The sequence below is a fragment of the Triticum aestivum genome, chromosome 3A, assembly GCF_018294505.1.
Source record: "Triticum aestivum cultivar Chinese Spring chromosome 3A, IWGSC CS RefSeq v2.1, whole genome shotgun sequence".
In the NCBI taxonomy this organism is placed as follows: Eukaryota; Viridiplantae; Streptophyta; class Magnoliopsida; order Poales; family Poaceae; genus Triticum; species Triticum aestivum.
Window position 1 is genome coordinate 188,244,961 of NC_057800.1, and position 18,115 is coordinate 188,263,075.

The following is an 18,115-nucleotide window of genomic DNA, read 5'->3' on the forward strand; positions in this document are numbered from 1 at the left end:
CTATTTACTTTTATGCTGAGTCATCATTCTCTTATTAAAAAGCACCAGTTGGAGAGCACTGCTGTCAATTGCATCCATTACTGTTAGTTTACATTGAGTATGACTTGACTGGATCTCTTCTACCATGAATTACAATGTCTAGTCAGTCCTTGATCTTTAAAGGTGCTCTACATTTATGTTTTGCAGTCTCAGAAAGGGCTAGCGAGATACCATCTTGTCATATCATGATTATTTTGAGAAAGTGTTGTCATTCGAGATTTGTCATTATTGCTCGCTAGCTGTTTATGCTATTGATATGAGTAAACATGAGACCTAAATGTTTTTGTGAATATGGTTAGTTCATAATCTTTGCTGAAAACTTGAATGCTGGCTTTACATATTTACAACAACAAGAGTAAACAGAGTTTGTAAAAGTTTTTCTTTATCACTTTCAGTTTGTCAACTGAATTGCTTGAGGACAAGCAAAGGTTTAAGCTTGGGGGAGTTGATACGTCTCCGTCGTATCTACTTTTCCAAACACTTTTGCCCTTGTTTTGGACTCTAACTTGCATGATTTGAATGGAACTAACCCGGACTGACGTTGTTTTCAGCAGAATTACCATGGTGTCATTTATGCGCAGAAACAAACGTTCTCGAAATGACCTGAAACTTCACGGAGCAACTTTTTGGAAAATATAAAAAATACCTGCAAAAGATGAAGGCCAGGGGGCCCACCACCTGTCCACGAGGGTGGGGGGGCGCCCCCTACATCGTGGGCCCCTTGATGCCTCTCTGACTCCAACTCCAACTCCATATATTGTGTTTTGAGGAGAAAAAAATCAGAGAGAAGGATTCATCACGTTTTACGATACGGAGCCACCACCAAGCCCTAAAACCTCTCGGGAGGGCTGATCTGGAGTCCGTTCGGGGCTCCGGAGAGGGGAATCCGTCGCCATCGTCGTCATCAACCATCCTCCATCACCAATTTCGTGATGCTCACCGCTGTGCGTGAGTAATTCCATCGTAGGCTTGCTGGATTGTGATGGGTTGGATGGGATCTATCATGTAATCGAGCTAGTTTTGTTAGGGTTTGATCCCTAGTATCCACTATGTTCTGAGATTGATGTTGCTATGACTTTGCTATGCTTAATGCTTGTCACTAGGGCCCGAGTGCCATGATTTCAGATCTGAACCTATTATGTTTTCATCAATATATCAGTGTTCTTGATCCTATCTTGCAAGTCTATAGTCACCTATTATGTGTTATGATCCGTTAACCCCGAAGTGACAATAATCGGGGTACTTACCGGTGATGACCGTAGTTTGAGGAGTTCATGTATTCACTATGTGTTAATGCTTTGTTCCGGTTCTCTATTAAAAGGAGGCCTTAATATCCCTTAGTTTCCATAAGGACCCCGCTGCCACGGGAGGGTAGGACAAAAGATGTCATGCAAGTTCTCTTCCATAAGCACGCATGACTATATTCGGATTACATGCCTACATTACATCAATGAACTGGAGCTAGTTCTGTGTCACCCTAGGTTATGATTGTTACATGATGAACTACATCCGGCATAATTCTCCATCACTGATCCATTGCCTACGAGCTTTCCATATATTGTTCTCCGCTTATTTACTTTTCCGTTGCTATTGCTATAAATAACAAAATACCAAAAACACTACTTTTACCACTGTTACCTTTTGCTACCGTTACCACTATTATCATATTACCTTGCTACTAAACACTTTGCTGCAGATATGAAGTTTCCAGGTGTGGTTGAATTGACAACTCAGCTGCTAATACTTGAGAATATTCGTTGGCTCCCCTTGTGTCGAATCAATAAATTTGGGTTGAATACTCTACCCTCGAAAACTATTGTGATACCCTATACTTGTGGGTTATCACATGCCTCTCTCCGAAGACGAGGCGAGCCTCGGCGACGAAGAATTTATCGTGCCTGAGGACCCCGTCGAGCAAGAGCGCTTCAAGCCCTGGCTTATGGCCACGACAAATAGCATGAAGAAAAAGCAGCAACAGCTTCAAGCTGATCAAGACTTTCTAGCAGACAGATGGACCGAAGTCCTTGCGGTTGAGGAGTACGAAATCGAGCGCCCCTCCAAGAGTTACCCAAAACGTAGGTTGCTACCTCACCTCGAGGATGAAGCAATGAAACCTCATTCACCAGTGTACGATGCGGCTGACCGGCCACTGCGTGGCCGAGCCAGAGAGGCATTTCAGCCTGAAGTTCAGCATGCACCCCGCCGCCACTCAATCAAAAATACTGAGGCCCGGGGCAACACAGGGGACCTACAGTAAGGCAAAAGTCGCAAGGTCAATATACGGGTCACGGGCACGCGCGCCAACACAGGACGATGATCGTCATGTCGGATACACCAAGAGTAAATCCGGCCGGGCCGAATACAGGAGACAAGACTCATATGAACTGCGTCGGGATATAGCCCGGCATAGAGGCGCCGTACACCCCCTATGCTTCACTGATGAAGTTATGAATCACGAATTCCCGGAGGGTTTGAAACTCGTAAATATCGAATCATACGATGGTACAACAGATCCCGCTATATGGATTTTGGATTTTCTCCTTCACATCCACATGGCTCACGGTGATGATCTACATGCCATCAAGTACCTCCCACTAAAACTCAATGGACCAGCTCAGCATTGGCTGAACAGCTTGCCAGCAGACTCCGTTAGCAGTTGGGAGGATCTGGAAGACGCATTCCTGGATAACTTCCAGGGCACCTATGTGCGGCCACCGGATGCTGATGACTTGAGCCATATAACCCAGCAGCCAGGGGAATCGGCCAGACAATTCTGGACATGGTTCCTGACTAAGAAAAACCAAATTGTCGACTATCCAGACGCAGAGGCCCTAGCGGCATTCAAGCATAACATCCGTGACGAATGGCTGGCTCGCCACCTTGGCCAGGAGAAGCCGAAATCTATGGCAGCCCTCACAACACTCATGACCTGCTTTTGCACGGGCGATGATAGCTGGCTAGCTCGCAGCAACAACACATCGAGGAATCCAGGCACTTTGGATACCAAAGATGCCAATGGTAGGCAACGTCGTAACAGACCAAAGCGCCGCAATAACGGCGATAACACCGAAGATACAACAGTCAATGCCGGATTCAGAGGCCCTAGATCCGGTTAGCGGAAAAAGCCATTTAAAAGAAGTACTCCGGCTCCGTCCAGTTTGGATCGCATACTGGATCGCTCGTGTCAAATCCACGGCACCCCCGACAAACCAGCCAATCACATCAACAGAGAATGCTGGGTGTTCAAGCAGGCCGACAAGTTAAATGCCGAAAACAAGGACAAGGGGCTGCATAGCGATGACGAGGAGGAGCCCCGGCCGCCGAACACAGGAGGACAGAAGGGGTTCCCCCCACAAGTGAAGACGGTGAACATGATATACGCAACCCACATTCCCAAGAGGGAGCGGAAGCGTGCACTAAGGGACGTCAATGTGATGGATCCCGTCGCCCCAAAGTTCAACCCATGGTCTGGTTGCCCGATCACCTTTGATCACAGGGACCACCCCCACTAGTATCCATCATGGCGGATCCGCCGCACTGGTCCTAGACCCCATCATCGATGGATTTCACCTCACCCGAGTCCTTATGGACGACGGCAGCAGCTTGAACCTGCTCTATCAGGACACAGTGCGAAAAATGGGCATTGATCCCTCGAGGATCAAACCCACCAAAACCACCTTTAAAGGCGTCATCCCAGGTGTAGAGGCCCATTGCACAGGCTCAACCACACTGGAAGTAGTCTTCGGATCATCGGACAACTTCTGAAGCGAGGAGTTAATCTTCGATATCATCCCGTTTCGTAGTGGATACCACGCACTGCTCGGACGAACAACATTTGCAAAATTTAATGCAGTGCAGCATTACGTATACCTCAAGCTCAAGGTGCTAGGACCTAGGGGGGTCATAACAGTAAATGGAAACACAGAACGCTCGCTCCACACGGAAGAGCACACTGCGGCCCTTGCAACAGAAGCACAAAGCAGCCTTTTAAGGCAAACCACTAATTCGGCGTCACAGCCCCCGGACACCTTCAAGCGAGTCCGGAATAAGCTGCAACAGGATCGTCTGGCACGTTCAGAGCTCGCCTAGCAATTCGGCCCCCTTCCCAGTCCCAGTCAAGCGACAAAATCTGTGCCGCGCGTACATAACTACGCACTGAAAATACCATGGATATAGACGGGAGCACGATCAGGGCACGTCCCACAATGGGGCTTAACCGCACTAGGGCTGTATACCTTTATTACTTCTTTTCTCTTTGAGGACCTAACCCCCTGGAAGCCCTTTCCGGCAGGACGATTACGGGAAGCAACAACCAAGGCGGCAAGAAGCTAATATAAACACGGGAACCCCCAGGTGGTCTCTAATAATTGATACACCTGCTTTTTGCTATCCACGTGCAGCTTGCCTTGGATATGACATTTCGAATTTCCTACTTTCTGCTTATTGCACTACTTGCACCAGTACGCTTCGACGTATTCTTTAAATAACAATGCATATCATTAGTCTATTATTGCATTTTTTATCTTTTTTCTCTCTTATATGTCCATTCACGACAATCCGCACCCGTACGTTCGGGTACGGTCAGTACGCCAGGGGCTTTCGTTTACCCCATAATACGGCGCCAGAAGTCCAAACACTTTCGACAGTGCGGTACCCCGAACTTATAGCATTATATGCATCAGCTCCGAATCATGTCATTTGTCAAATGTTGGGTTTGCCCGGCTCCCATGCTTTGGTACCTTAGGTTCCGCTATATCGGCTAAGGTAGCGGTTGGAGAACTACTGCGATTGCGTGCCGGTTCTTCCGGACGAGCGCCTCAGTAGAGAAAGCCGAAAAGTGACCGTCATGATAAGGCGAGAGACTGGTCGCTGTTCGAGAGGTCTCAAGTCCTTAAAGACTTTTCTGCTTTGGACGAGGAGCCGGCCTTGTCCGGCTTAGGCGAGTATAGCGCCCCAAATTCGGCCTTCCGAACACTAGGGGCTTCGCCAAAGTTTAAAATTGTAGACTTCTATGGCTAAGTGAGAGTGATAAAGCCTTATAGTCCGATTGCCTGGTTCGTTGCACTGAACACCTCCCTTGAAGGACCCAAAATTGGGGTAAAGAGTGCTCAGGTTTATCCCGAACACCCCAGTACTAGTTACATGGGGGCAGAAGCCGACGACTGGCCAACTCTCAGATATTATAAATGGCCGCACAGAAGGTAATATTTTAAAACACAAAAGGCGTTGCATAGCGCATATGAACTTGTTTCACATTACAGGACCACATGAGCGTGATCATTCAAAAATTACATCCCTGGCACATTTATCCGCCACAAGGCGGGAACCCTTCAGGACACTCTCATAGTACATCTCGGGGTGGCGATGCTCCTTGCCCTCCGGCGGCCCCTCCTTCACCAGCTTCACAGCGTCCAGCTTCGCCCAGTGCACCTTCGCCCGGGCAAAAGCCCTGCGCGCACCCTCGATGCAGGCTGACCGCTTTATGACTTCAAGTCGTGGGCAGGCCTCCACAAGCCGCCTCACCAGACCAAAGTAGCTGCCGGACTGGGGCTCGCTAGGCCACATCTGGACTATAAGGCCCCTCATGGCCTGTTCAGCCGCCTTGTGAAGCTCGACCAATTGCTTCAGCTGGTCGCTCAAGGGCATCGGGTGTTCGGTCCCAGTATACTGAGACCAGAACAACTTCTCTGTCGAGCTCCCCTCCTCAGCTCGGTAATACTCCACGACATCCAGTACACTGCGGGGAAGATATGCGAACGCTCCTGGAGAGCTCCGAACTCGGGTAAGAAAAAGGAAAGTTCCCTTCACATGCTTGCTTTGCATAATGAATGCCTTACCCGCTGCTATCTTCTTCATCGCATCAATTTCCTAGAGGGCCTTGTGGGCTTCAGCCTTGGCGCTCCGGGCGCTTTCAAGCGCCTGTGCGAGCTCGGACTCTCACGTCTTAGAGTCGAGCTCCAAGGACTCGTGGTTTTTGGCGAGAGCCTCGAGCTCTTGCTGCACCTCGCCCACTCGGGATTCTTGCTTATCCCGCTCGATGCGTTCCTTGGCCGCTTTATCTTCGGCCTCGGACAGCGCCTTCTTCAGGGTGGCCACCCCAGTCGTGGCCCCTGACAAATTCATGGTGATCCTATTATTTTACAACCAAACTTATTTTCAAAAGTGTAGACAGGGTATTGCTTACCTTTGCTCTCCTCGAGCTGCCTCTTGATAAGGCCAAGCTCGTTCTCGGACCGCTCTAGGTCCTGCTTCAGTGCAGAGACCTCCGCAGTACGTGCGGCAGTGGCCAGCAGGGAAGCCTGCATTTACACATAGACATATTCTTATTAGACTCCTGACTCATCATTTGATCCTCTATTTGGCCTTTCTTCTCGACCACCGAACAGAGCATCAGGGGCTACTATCTATGCGGTAATATTTTCTTATATATATTTTGATTGCTTACCTCAAAGCCTGTTAGGAGGCTGGCGCAAGCTTCGGTCAGCCAATTTTTGGTGGACTGTACCTTCTCGATCACCGCACTCATGATAGTGTGGTGCTCTTCGTTGATGGAAGCGTTGCGAAGCGCTTCCAACAAGTTGTCCGGTGCCTCTGGATGGATAGAGGACACCTACACGGGTGGTTGGCCCCCCTTAACGGGGGACCGCCTGCCGGAGTCAAGAACCATCGAAGGTTCCAACGCAGTGTTCGGCTGGGGGCCGAACTCGGAGCCCGTAGGAGCCTCGCTCCCTTGGTACCCAGGGTCCGGGAGGTCGCCTCAAGACGCCTCCAGGATCACGTCCCCTTGGCTCAGTGCCTTTTGAGACAACACCTCGGCATTGTCCGTAGGGTGAGGGGTGGAAGCGGTCGGAAGAGAACCACTGTTCATATCCGACGAGTCCAATGAGCCGCTCGATGAGGATACGTTGAGATGAGCTCGGGACAGACTATATAATCATGTTCGACATGAGGAGAAGCAGTGCAATAAAACATACCATGAAGTACTATGGTGTCTGGACACTTACGACTTTGCCAGGGGCTTGACCCTGGATAGCCACTCGTCGCCGCTGTCGGCGGCCGTCGTGGAACAGTCTGGAGCACGGGTCCTTCCCTTCTTGGACCCTTCGGCCTCCCCGGTTGGGCCGGCCTTCCTTTTCTTGTCTCCCCCGTCCGGGGGGAGAGAACTTTCCTCCTCCTCGTTTTTATGGGAGGAGGGCACGTCGGAGTCATCATCGGATAGTCCGATACAACCTTGCGCCGGAGACCCTTTCGGGTCCCCGTGGCCTTCTTCTTGGTCTTCTTCGCCGGCACCTCGTAAGGTGCCGGAGTCAGCATCTCCGTCAGGAGAGCATCTGCGGGATCTTCAGGCAGAGGGGCTGGGCAATCAAGCTGCTCCGCTGTCTTTATCCAGTCATGTTAATGGCAAGAGAGCTTAGATCCTGCACATCATTTAACCAGGGCAAATAAATACCCTACGAGGTACGAAAACTTACCGGATTAGCGCGGCGCTTTGCGCTGAGTCCACGGTCCTCAGAGTGGGAAGGAGGCACCTCGACACCTTTGAACAACACCTTCTAGACGTCCTCGTGCATCATGTCGAAGAGTTCTCGCAGCGTTTGGTGCTGGGCTAGGTCGAACTCCCACAAATTGAATGCCCGTAGTTGGCACAGGAGAATCCGGCGGAAGAGCGTGACCTGGACCACATTGACGAGCTTGATTTTCTTGCTCATCATGTTCCTGATGCAGGTTTGGAGTCCGGTCAGCTCTACCAAAGAACCCCATGACAGGCCCTTCTCTTTCTAGGAAGTGAGCCACGTGGGGATTCTGGATCGAAATTTGGGGGCCGCCACCCAGTTGGTGTCGCGCGGCTCGGTCTTATAGAACCACCCGATTGCCACCCCTTTATGGTCTCCACATAGGAGCCTTCTAGCCAGGTGACGTTGGGCATTTTGCCCACCATGGCGCATCCGCACTCTGCTTGCTGGCCGACCACCACCTTCAGTTTGACATTGAAGGTTTTTAGCCACAGGCCGAAGTGGGGCCTGATGCGGAGGAAGGCCTCGCACACGACGATAAACACCGAGATATTGAGGATGAAATTGGGGGCCATATCATGAAAATCCAGCCCGTAGTAGAACATGAGCCCGCGGACAAACGGGTGGAGAGGAAATCCCAGTCCGTGGACAAAGTGGGTAAGGAAAACTACCCTCTCATGGGATTCGGGCGTAGGGATGATCTGCCCTGCAGCTGGCGGCCGGTGCGCGATGTCCGCGGCCAGATATCCGGCTGCCCGTAGCTTTGTGATGTCCTCCGCCGTGATGGAGGAGACCATCCACTTGCCTCCTGCTCCGGACATGACTGGAGTGATTTGAGGAGAAAGACGCGAAATTGGGCGCTGGGGCTCGAGTGCGCGAGGATGGATAGGCAAGGAGAAGGAGGGCGTGGGTAAAAAGGGTGAATCTTTGTCCCTTTATAAGGGCGGAGGAGGCAATGCACCTCCCCACTTACATGTTAAACTCGCTTACTCCCCGAGCGCCGTAATTGATGGCGCGGTTGGGTTACCCATACCCATATTGATGAGAATCCCGTGATAAGGGGACACGATCTCTTCTTCGACTAGACGTGTCAAGAAAACCGCCTCGCGATATGTGCAGTACTGGTTGAGGAAAATGGTTCAAATAATGGCCGAGCCATGACATGATGTGATGTTGCTAAACGTGTCAGCAGATTAGATTTGTGAAAGTATTATTCTCTTGACGATGGTATATGAAACTTATTTTGCAGAACCAGACACTACCCTTGTGCTCAAGATCTTCTATGGAGTATTCGGAGGAAGAACCCGCCTTGAAATGCCGAAGACAATACTACACGCTGGACTCATCGTCATTGAAGCCTGGTTCAGGGGCTACTGAGGGAGTCCTGGATTAGGGGGTCTCCAGACAGCCGGACTATATCCTTTGGCCGGACTGTTGGACTATGAAGATACAAGATTGAAGACTTCGTGCCGTGTCCGGATGGGACTCTCCCTGGTGTGGAAGGCAAGCTAGGAAGTACAGATATGTAGATCTCCTCCCTTGTAACCGACCTTGTGTAACCCTAGCCCCCTCCGGTGTTTATATAAACCGGAGGGTTTAGTCCGTAGGATAACATACAATCATACCATATGCCAGCTTCTAGGGTTAGCCTCTACGATCTCGTGGTAGATCAACTCTTGTAATACTCATATCATCAAGAACAATCAAGCAGGAAGAAGGGTATTACCTCCATCAAGAGGGCCCGAACCTGGGTAAACATCTTGTTCCCCGCCTCCTATTACCATCCGCCTTAGACGCATAGTTCGGGACCCCCTACCCGAGATCCGCCGGTTTTGACACCGACACCACTCAGATCAAATACCTAGATCTCGTTAAGCGTGTTATTTCGAAGTAATCGTGAACGCCGACCAGGGCCAGGCCCACCTCTCACCTAGGTGGTCCTAGCCTGCCCTGTTGCTCCGCCACATATATCCACACAGAGGGCCGTCGGGAAAGTATGTCCTTCCAGCCCCCAATTCGTGAATCAACCGCGGGTACTCAACGAGCCGACCCGACTTTAGTCACAACATATATCATGTGTAGTAGCTATAATATATACCCGTGATCAACACCCGACGTGATCACGGCCCGATAGTATAGCATGGCAGACAGACAAGAATGTATGGCCACTGATGATAAACTAGCATCCTATACTAAGCATTTAGGATTGCATGTAAGGTATCAATAGCCGTAGCAACAATGACAGGGTATGCATCAGAATAGGATTAACGGAAAGCAGTAACGTGCTACACTACTCTAATGCAAGCAGTAGAGAGAAGAGTAGGCGATATCTGGTGATCAAAGGGGGGGCTTGCCTGGTTGCTCTGGCAAGAGAGAGGGGTCGTCAACACCGTAGTTGTACTGGGTAGCAGTGGCGTCGGTCTCGGTGTCTAGCGAGAGAAGGGGGGGAGAAACAATAAATATTAAGCAAACAGATGCATAGCAATGCATGACATGACAAGTATCGGTGCTAGGGGTGCCCTAACGCGGTATGAGGTGGTACCGGCAAAGGGGGGAAACATCCGGGAAAGTATCCCCGGTGTTTCACGTTTTTGAACAGATGAATCGGAGGGGGAAAGTTGCGAGTTTGCTATGCTAGGGATGCGTGGCGGACGATCGGGCTGCGCAACAGGATTCGTCTCGTCGTTCTGAGCAACTTTCACATACAAAGTTTTTCCATCCGAGCTACGGCTTATTTTATATTAATTTTAAAAGATTTAAATCATTTTTAGGATTTATTTAATTATTTAATTCAACATTATCCAGAACAGTGTTTGCTAACGTCATCATGACGTCAGCAGTTGACCTGGTCAACCCGACATGTGGGTCCCACCTGTCAGTGACACATTTAATTATCCAGTTTTAATTAATCTAAACATGATTAATTAGGGGTGGGCCCCATTGTCATTGACTACTTAATTAACTAAGAGTAGTTACTTTAATTAGTTATTTGGTTAATCTAATTATGATTAATTAGTTTAATTAATTGTTTAGTTTAATTAATCAAGATTAATTAATTATTTAATTAAATAATAATAATTATTTAATCTCTTTTTTTTGTCCTGGGCGGGGCCCCAATGTCATTGGCCTAAAGGGCCATAGCGGGTGTGGGCTATCGGGTGCAGGCGGAGCCCGACGCACACGCGGGCGACGGAACCAGGCGCCGGACCTGGCCGGCGGCCAGCCGGGGCCGCAGTGCGAGGGCGGGGCATACGGAGGGCGAGGCCAGACCCGGGGGGGGGGGAGCTGCGGACGGTGCCGACCGCAAGCAGCTGCGCTGGGGTGCGTGCAGCGGGCGCCGGGGCATGCGGGGCACCTGTGGCGGCCATGAACGAGCTTGCGTGCTCGGGGAGCGCGGCCGCGACGTGGTCAGGGGCGCGGGCGGGCGTGGCGGCCGGAGTTGTGGGGGATGGACCAGGGGTGGCGGCCGGCAGCGAGCAGCGTGGGGGGCATGGCACAACGGCAGGGCCACCGCGGGGCGGAAGCGAGGCGAACGCAGGGCACCGCAGCGGGGGTTCGCGGGCACGACGAGCGCGGGCGCGCGTGCGGAGGAGGAGCGGGGGCGCGCGCTGGAGCAGGGGAGCGGTGCACGTCGACGGGGCGGTGCAGACGGCGCGGAAGCTCACCGCGGGAGCGTGGGGTCTAGGCAACGGGGCGCGGGGAGCGGCTTGGGGAGGAGGTCGAGGAGGACGGCAGCGATCCGGCGAGAAGGTTCGGCAGCGGGTGGCGGCGGCGTCTAGCGAGGTGGCGGCGGGCGTCTAGCGAGGTGGCAGCGTCGAGCCCGATCCGATCTGGATCGGGGGGGGGGGGGAGGAAGGTAACGACGTGGGGGGGGGAGAGTGGGGGGTTCGGTGGGGTAGGGTTTTGGGGGAGGGGGGTTAAGGCGGCGGGGTGGGCCGGCCTGTTAGGCCCCGAGGCCATCTGGGCCGTGGCCCAGCGGGAAGGGGGGTTCTCTTTTCCTTTTATTTTTTTGTTAGCTTTGTCTTTTCCTTTTTTTCTTTTATTTATTTCTCTTTTCTGTTTTAATTCCTTTTATGTATTTAGGTTTTTTTTATAAAAGCGTGGATTCTTTATGACAAATAGTTAGGGAATATTTTCAACACATCGAACATTTTAGTTTTGACTTTTCAAAACTTTAATTGTTTTAACTTAATTCAAATTTTGAATTTGAATCCGTTTCAAACTAACGCGAGATTATCAGCCGTAACCGAGGTGATGTGGCATCATTAACGCGGGATTACTGTAGCATGATTATCCGGGCGTTACAGTGATGAATTCTCGGATGTGAGCCATGGAGAGGTTGGTCGTTATCTTGATTTTTGGAGACCCAAGCATCCTCGTTGAACGCCTCCTGCACCTTCCATTTTTTTCTCGTGGACGCCTCATAGATTAGTGGTGTGATGTCCTTGGGCTTACTCTCTTGCACCCATGGTGCATCCCAAAAAAGAGTTTTCACGCCATTCCGAATGGTGATAGTCATTGAGGTGTAGAAAAGATTGACGTCCATTTAATCGCTCTACATATTTTCATTTGGGTAGTGCACTATAAGGTTAAGGTCACATGTACTCCCTCCGGTCTTTTTTAGTCTGCATATAAGTTTTGTCTGAAGTCAAAGTATCTCTACTTTAACCAAACTTAGTATCAACACTCACGATGTCAAATCAATATTGTTAGTTTTGCTATGAAATGTAGTTTCATAGTATATTTATTTGGTATTATAGATGTTGATATTTTTTAATATAAATTTAATCAAACTTTGCAATATTTGACTTGACATAGATCTGACACGCGGAGTAAAAAGGACTGGAGGAAGTAAGTAATCATTTTGTGACAAATAGAACCTTGTGAGTATCAATTATTTCATTTTTCTTTAACCTTGTCACTCAGCAGATTTTCATTCAGGTCGTTCATTACAAGAAAAGGCGACATCTATGACAATACAGTATGACAAAAAAGATAACCCATTATAAAATTAACCACATCTATGATGAAAATTCTCGTTTCATCTTATTGTTGGAATATTAGGCAAATTCATGATTAACTCGAGTAAATAGTTCATAATTAGAACAATAATTAGCATGCAACAGTCTAGCATACTAGATGAAAAGAAAAACATGCACCACAACGTCACACATGTAACAACAACCATAATTTGAGACATGAACATATCGCGATGCATGTATTCTTCATTAGTAGTTGTAGCTGCTGCTCGAGTGATATTGTTGACAATGATGTTGGTGATGGCTTGATGCAGAAACGGACTTGATCAGACGCGCAGAGCGCTTCCCAAAAACCTAATTTATCCCCTCCCATTGCAAGATCACAAGGACGAATGGTTATGGAGACGCGCTCTCCCGCACATCGGTGCACGCCGACGTTCGGGATGGAGTAGAGTACGATGGAGGCACAAGTTCAGACTTGGTCAGACGCGTAGGGCACTTCCCAAAAACCTAATTTGTCCTCTCCTGTTGCAGGATCACAAGGACGAATGGTTATGAAGACGTGCTCTCCCGCATATCGGTGCACGCCGAAGTTCGGGATGGAGTAGACTACGATGGAGGCACAAGTTGCGAGATGAGGAAAAACCCTAGGTGTTTTGGTGTGTCTTTGGTCGTGGACGGTAAGCAGTATATATAGGAGGACCAAGGGAATATCGTGTCACAATCATGATCTCAAACCGGCTTTATTTCCAAGTCATGAGCTTACAGTACAAGTAAGCGTTCAACTTATTTGGCAAGACATCAAAAAATAAAACGACAAAAGGAAGTCGTGTTTCTGCAAGGTCTCATACTCATACTGATCTCCCTCAATGGGGTATCTATCTCATTTCATGATAGTCCCCTTGTAAAGGGACCTGCCAGGCTTTGTCTGTTTGAATATACGTACTGTGGAGTTTCTCAACTTCCTGACAAAACTTCAAACGTCTCTTCTGTCTTCATGACTTTGCATTATCCTTATAATTGTTAACTTCAGCGATAATTGTTTCGTTTTCACAATTCACAGAAATACTCGGTACAATTTTTTCAATCATACACAAGTCCATCAAAAGCTCATGCAACTATTTTTCTGCAGCAGTGGCTCTGTCTAAAGCAGCAAATTCTTCTCCCATGGTTGATCTCATGAATATGTTCTTTTTACAAGACCTTCATGACACAGAGCCACCTCCATGAGTAGATACATACCTACTTGTGGCATCGAGCACATCAACATCAGAAATCCAGTTCGAATCACTATATCCTTCTAGCACAGCAGGGTGTCTTGAATTGTGAATTCCATAACTCATAATACCTCTCAGATAGCGCAAGACCCTTTCCAGTGCATGTCAATGATCGTCACCTGGGTTGGACATGAACCTACTCAGTTTGCTCAAAATAAAAGAGATATCTGTCCTTGTTATGCTAGCTTAGTACATGAGTGAACTAACAATTTGATTAATTGATCTCTCGTTTCTTCCTTGTTCTTTCCGAGTGTAAATCTGGGATCATAAGGTGTTGGGTAAGGCTTGCTATCCATAAATCTGAACCGGCTCAAGGCCTTCTCAACATAGTGAGATTGTGTTAGAGTAATTCCACTCTCATCCTTAATCAATTTTATGCTTAGAATCACATCAGATTCTCCAAGTTCTTTCATGTCAAATCTCTTTGAAAGAAAAGACTTGACCTCATTAATCGCATCAATGTTTGTACCAAAGGTTAGTATGTCACCCATATACAAACATAAAATAACACCATCGCCCCCACCATAGTGATAGTAAACACACCTATCGTCCCAATGGCGCTGCAGCCATCAGCCACACCGCTCAAAAGTGGCTGATACTTGAGATCGTTGTGTCTTTGTGTCCAAACATGAGTAAATGTTGATGACACTGTGGCCACGCCGATTATCGTTGCTTGTTTGCCTCAAACACGTGCCACCTTCTAGGAACCCACCGCTAAATTGATTATCTGAGGTATAAACATACTGCTAATCTACTTTGATACGGCAGCTCCTAATGCATTAGTTAGTAACAATTGTAGTTATAGTCTCTTACTAAATGATATATAGGTACATGTCAAATTTATCTTTTATTTTAGATTAACTATACTTCTCAAGATAAAAAACAAGTAAACGGAAAGAATAGAATATATTGTTGTTTCCGAGCCAAATGCTTTAAGCTCTGGCCCTTTTGCATTGAAGCTCGAGATTCGACTTTTTAATTGTATGACCTTGCAGGTAATCATATATAGGGCTAATTTGAAACTGATACTAGTCGTAAACATGTGTTATTTTATCATACACAAATTATAACATGTACAACCATATCATAGAAGACATGTCGCCATGTGATTTTATGTGAACTTTGATATACATATTATGCGTGTGATAGTTATCTCCCCCCCCATTTTCAAATCCCGACTCCGCCCCTCATGGGAGGGTATGGCATAGGGCATGGGTGTCACTGGAGGCGACATGGGAGTATTCATGGGTGAAGGAAATATGCCCTAGAGGCAATAATAAAGATGTTATTTATATTTCCTTATATCATGATAAATGTTCATTATTCATGTTAGAATTGTATGAACCAGAAACTTAGTACATGTGTGAATACATAGACAAACAGAGTGTCCCTAGTATGCCTCTACTTGACTAGATCATTAATCAAAGATGGTTAAGTTTCCTAGCCATGGACATGTGTTGTCATTTGATGAACGTGATCACATCATTAGAGAGTAATATGATGGACTAGACCCGTTCGTTAGCTTAGCACTAGGATTGTTTAGTTTATTGCTATTGCTTTCTCCATAACTTATACATATTCCTATGACTATGAGATTATACAACTCCCGAATACCGGAGGAACACTTTGTGTGCTATCAAACGTCACAATGTAACTGGGTGACTATAAAGATGCTCTACAGGTGTCTCCGATGGTGTTTGTTGAGTTGGCATTAATCGAGATTAGGATTTGTCACTCCGTGTATCGGAGAGGTATCTCTAGGCCCTCTCGGTAATGCACATCATTATAAGCCTTGCAAGCAATGTTACTAATGAGTTAGTTACGGGATGTTGCATTACGGAATGAGTAAAGAGACTTGCTGGTAACGAGATTGAACTAGGTATTGAGATACCGACGATCGAATCTCAGGCAAGTACCATACCGATGACAAAGGGAACAACGTATGTGGTTATGCGGTTTGACCGATAAAGATCTTCGTAGAATATGTAGGAACCAATATGAGCATCCAAGTTCCGCTATTGGTTATTGACCGAAGATGAGTCTCGGTCATGTCTACATAGTTCTCGAACTTGTAGGGTCCGCACGCTTAACGTTCGATGACAATCGGTATTATGAGTTTATGTGTTTTGATGTACCGAAGGTAGTTCGGAGTCCCAGATATGATCACGGACATGACGAGGAGTCTCGAAATGGCCAAGACATTAAGATACATATATTGGAAGCCTATGTTTGGACATCGGAATGGTTCCGGGTGAGTTCGGGCATTTACCGGAGTACCGGGGGGTTACCGGAACCCTGCGGGGAGTATATGGGCCTTATTGGGCCTTAGTTGAATAGAGGAGAGTAAGGACAAGGTGGAGGGCGCGCCCCTCTGCTACCTCTTGAGCATGCGTTGGTTTTCCCTTGAAGAGGAAAGGGTGATGCAGCAAAGCAGCGTAAGTATTTCTCTCAGTTTTTGAGAACCAAGGTATCAATCCAGTAGGAGACCACGCACCAGTCACCTCGTACCTACACAAACAAATAAGAACCTCGCAACCAACGCGATAAAGGGGTTGTCAATCCCTTCATGGCCACTTGCAAGAGTGAGATCTGATAGAGATAATAATAATAAGATAAGTATTTTTGGTATTTTTATGATATAGGTTGAAAGTAAAGATTGCAAAATAAAATAGATTGGAAACTTGTATGATGGAGAATACACCCGGGGGCCATAGGTTTCACTAGTGGCTTCTCTCAAGATAGCATAAGTATTACGGTGGGTGAACAAATTACTGTCAAGCAATTGATAGAATTGAGCATAGTTATGAGAAGATCTAGGTATGATCATGTATATAGGCATCACGTCCGTGACAAGTAGACCGACTCCTGCCTGCATATACTACTATTACTCCACACATTGACCGCTATCCAGCATGCATCTAGAGTATTAAGTTCATAAGAACAGAGTAACGCTTTAAGAAAGATGACATGAGGTAGAGGGATAAACTCATGCAATATGATATAAACCCCATCTTTTTAACCTCGATGGCAACAATACAACACGTGTCGTTTCCCTTTCTGTCACTGGGATCGAGCACCACAAGATTGAACCCAAAGCTAAGCACTTCTCCCGTTGCAAGAAAGATCAATCTAGTAGGCCAAACCAAATTGATAATTCGAAGAGACTTGCAAAGATAATCAATCATACATAAAAGAATTCAGAGAAGATTCAAATATTGCTCATAGATAATCTTGATCATAAACCCACAATTCATCAGATCTCGACAAACACACCGCAAAAAGAGTTACATCGAATAGATCTCCAAGAATATCAAGGAGAACTTTGTATTGAGATCCAAAGAGAGAGAAGAAGCCATCTAGCTAATAACTATGGACCCGAAGGTCTGAGGTAAACTACTCACACATCATCAGAAGGGCCATGGAGTTGATGTAGAGGCCCTCCGTGATCAATGCCCCCTCCGGCGGAGCTCCGAAAAAGGCCCCAAGATGGGATCTCTTGGGTATAGAAGGTTGCGGCGGTGGAAATAGGGTTTCGTGGTGCTCCTGGATGTTTTCAGGGTACGTAGGTATATATAGGAGGAAGAAGTAGGTCGGTGGAGCCACGAGGGGCCCACGAGGGGGAGGGCGCCCCCTGCCTCGTGGCCACCTCATTGGTTGCTTGACGTCCACTCCAAGTCCTCTGGATCACGTTTGTTCCAAAAATCATGCTCCCGAAGGTTTCATTCCGTTTGGACTCCGTTTGATATTCTTTTTCTATGAAACACTGAAATAGGAAAAAAAACAGCAATTTGGGCTGGGCCTCCGGTTAATAGGTTAGTCCCAAAAATACTATAAAAGTGTATAAATAAGCCCATTAAACACTGAAAACAGGATATATATAATAGCATGGAATAATCAAAAATTATAGATACGTTGGAGACGTATCAAGCATCCCCAAGCTTAATTCTTGCTCGTCCTCGAGTAGGTAAATGATAAAAACAGAATTTTTGATGTGGAATGCTTTCTAGAATATTCTTCAATGTATTTTTCTCTATTGTGGTATGAATGTCCAGATCCGAAAGATTCAAGATAAAAGTTTATTGTTGACATAAAAATAGTAATACTCTAAGTATGCTAACCAAGCAATTATGTCTTACCAAAATACCATAGCCAAAGAAAACTTATCCCTACAAAGTTATATAGTTTGGCCATCCTTCATTTTTGTCACACAAAATGCTCTCATCATGCACAACCCCGATGACAAGCCAAGCAATTGTTTCATACTTAGCCTTTTCAAACTCTTTCAACTTTTACACAATATATGGGC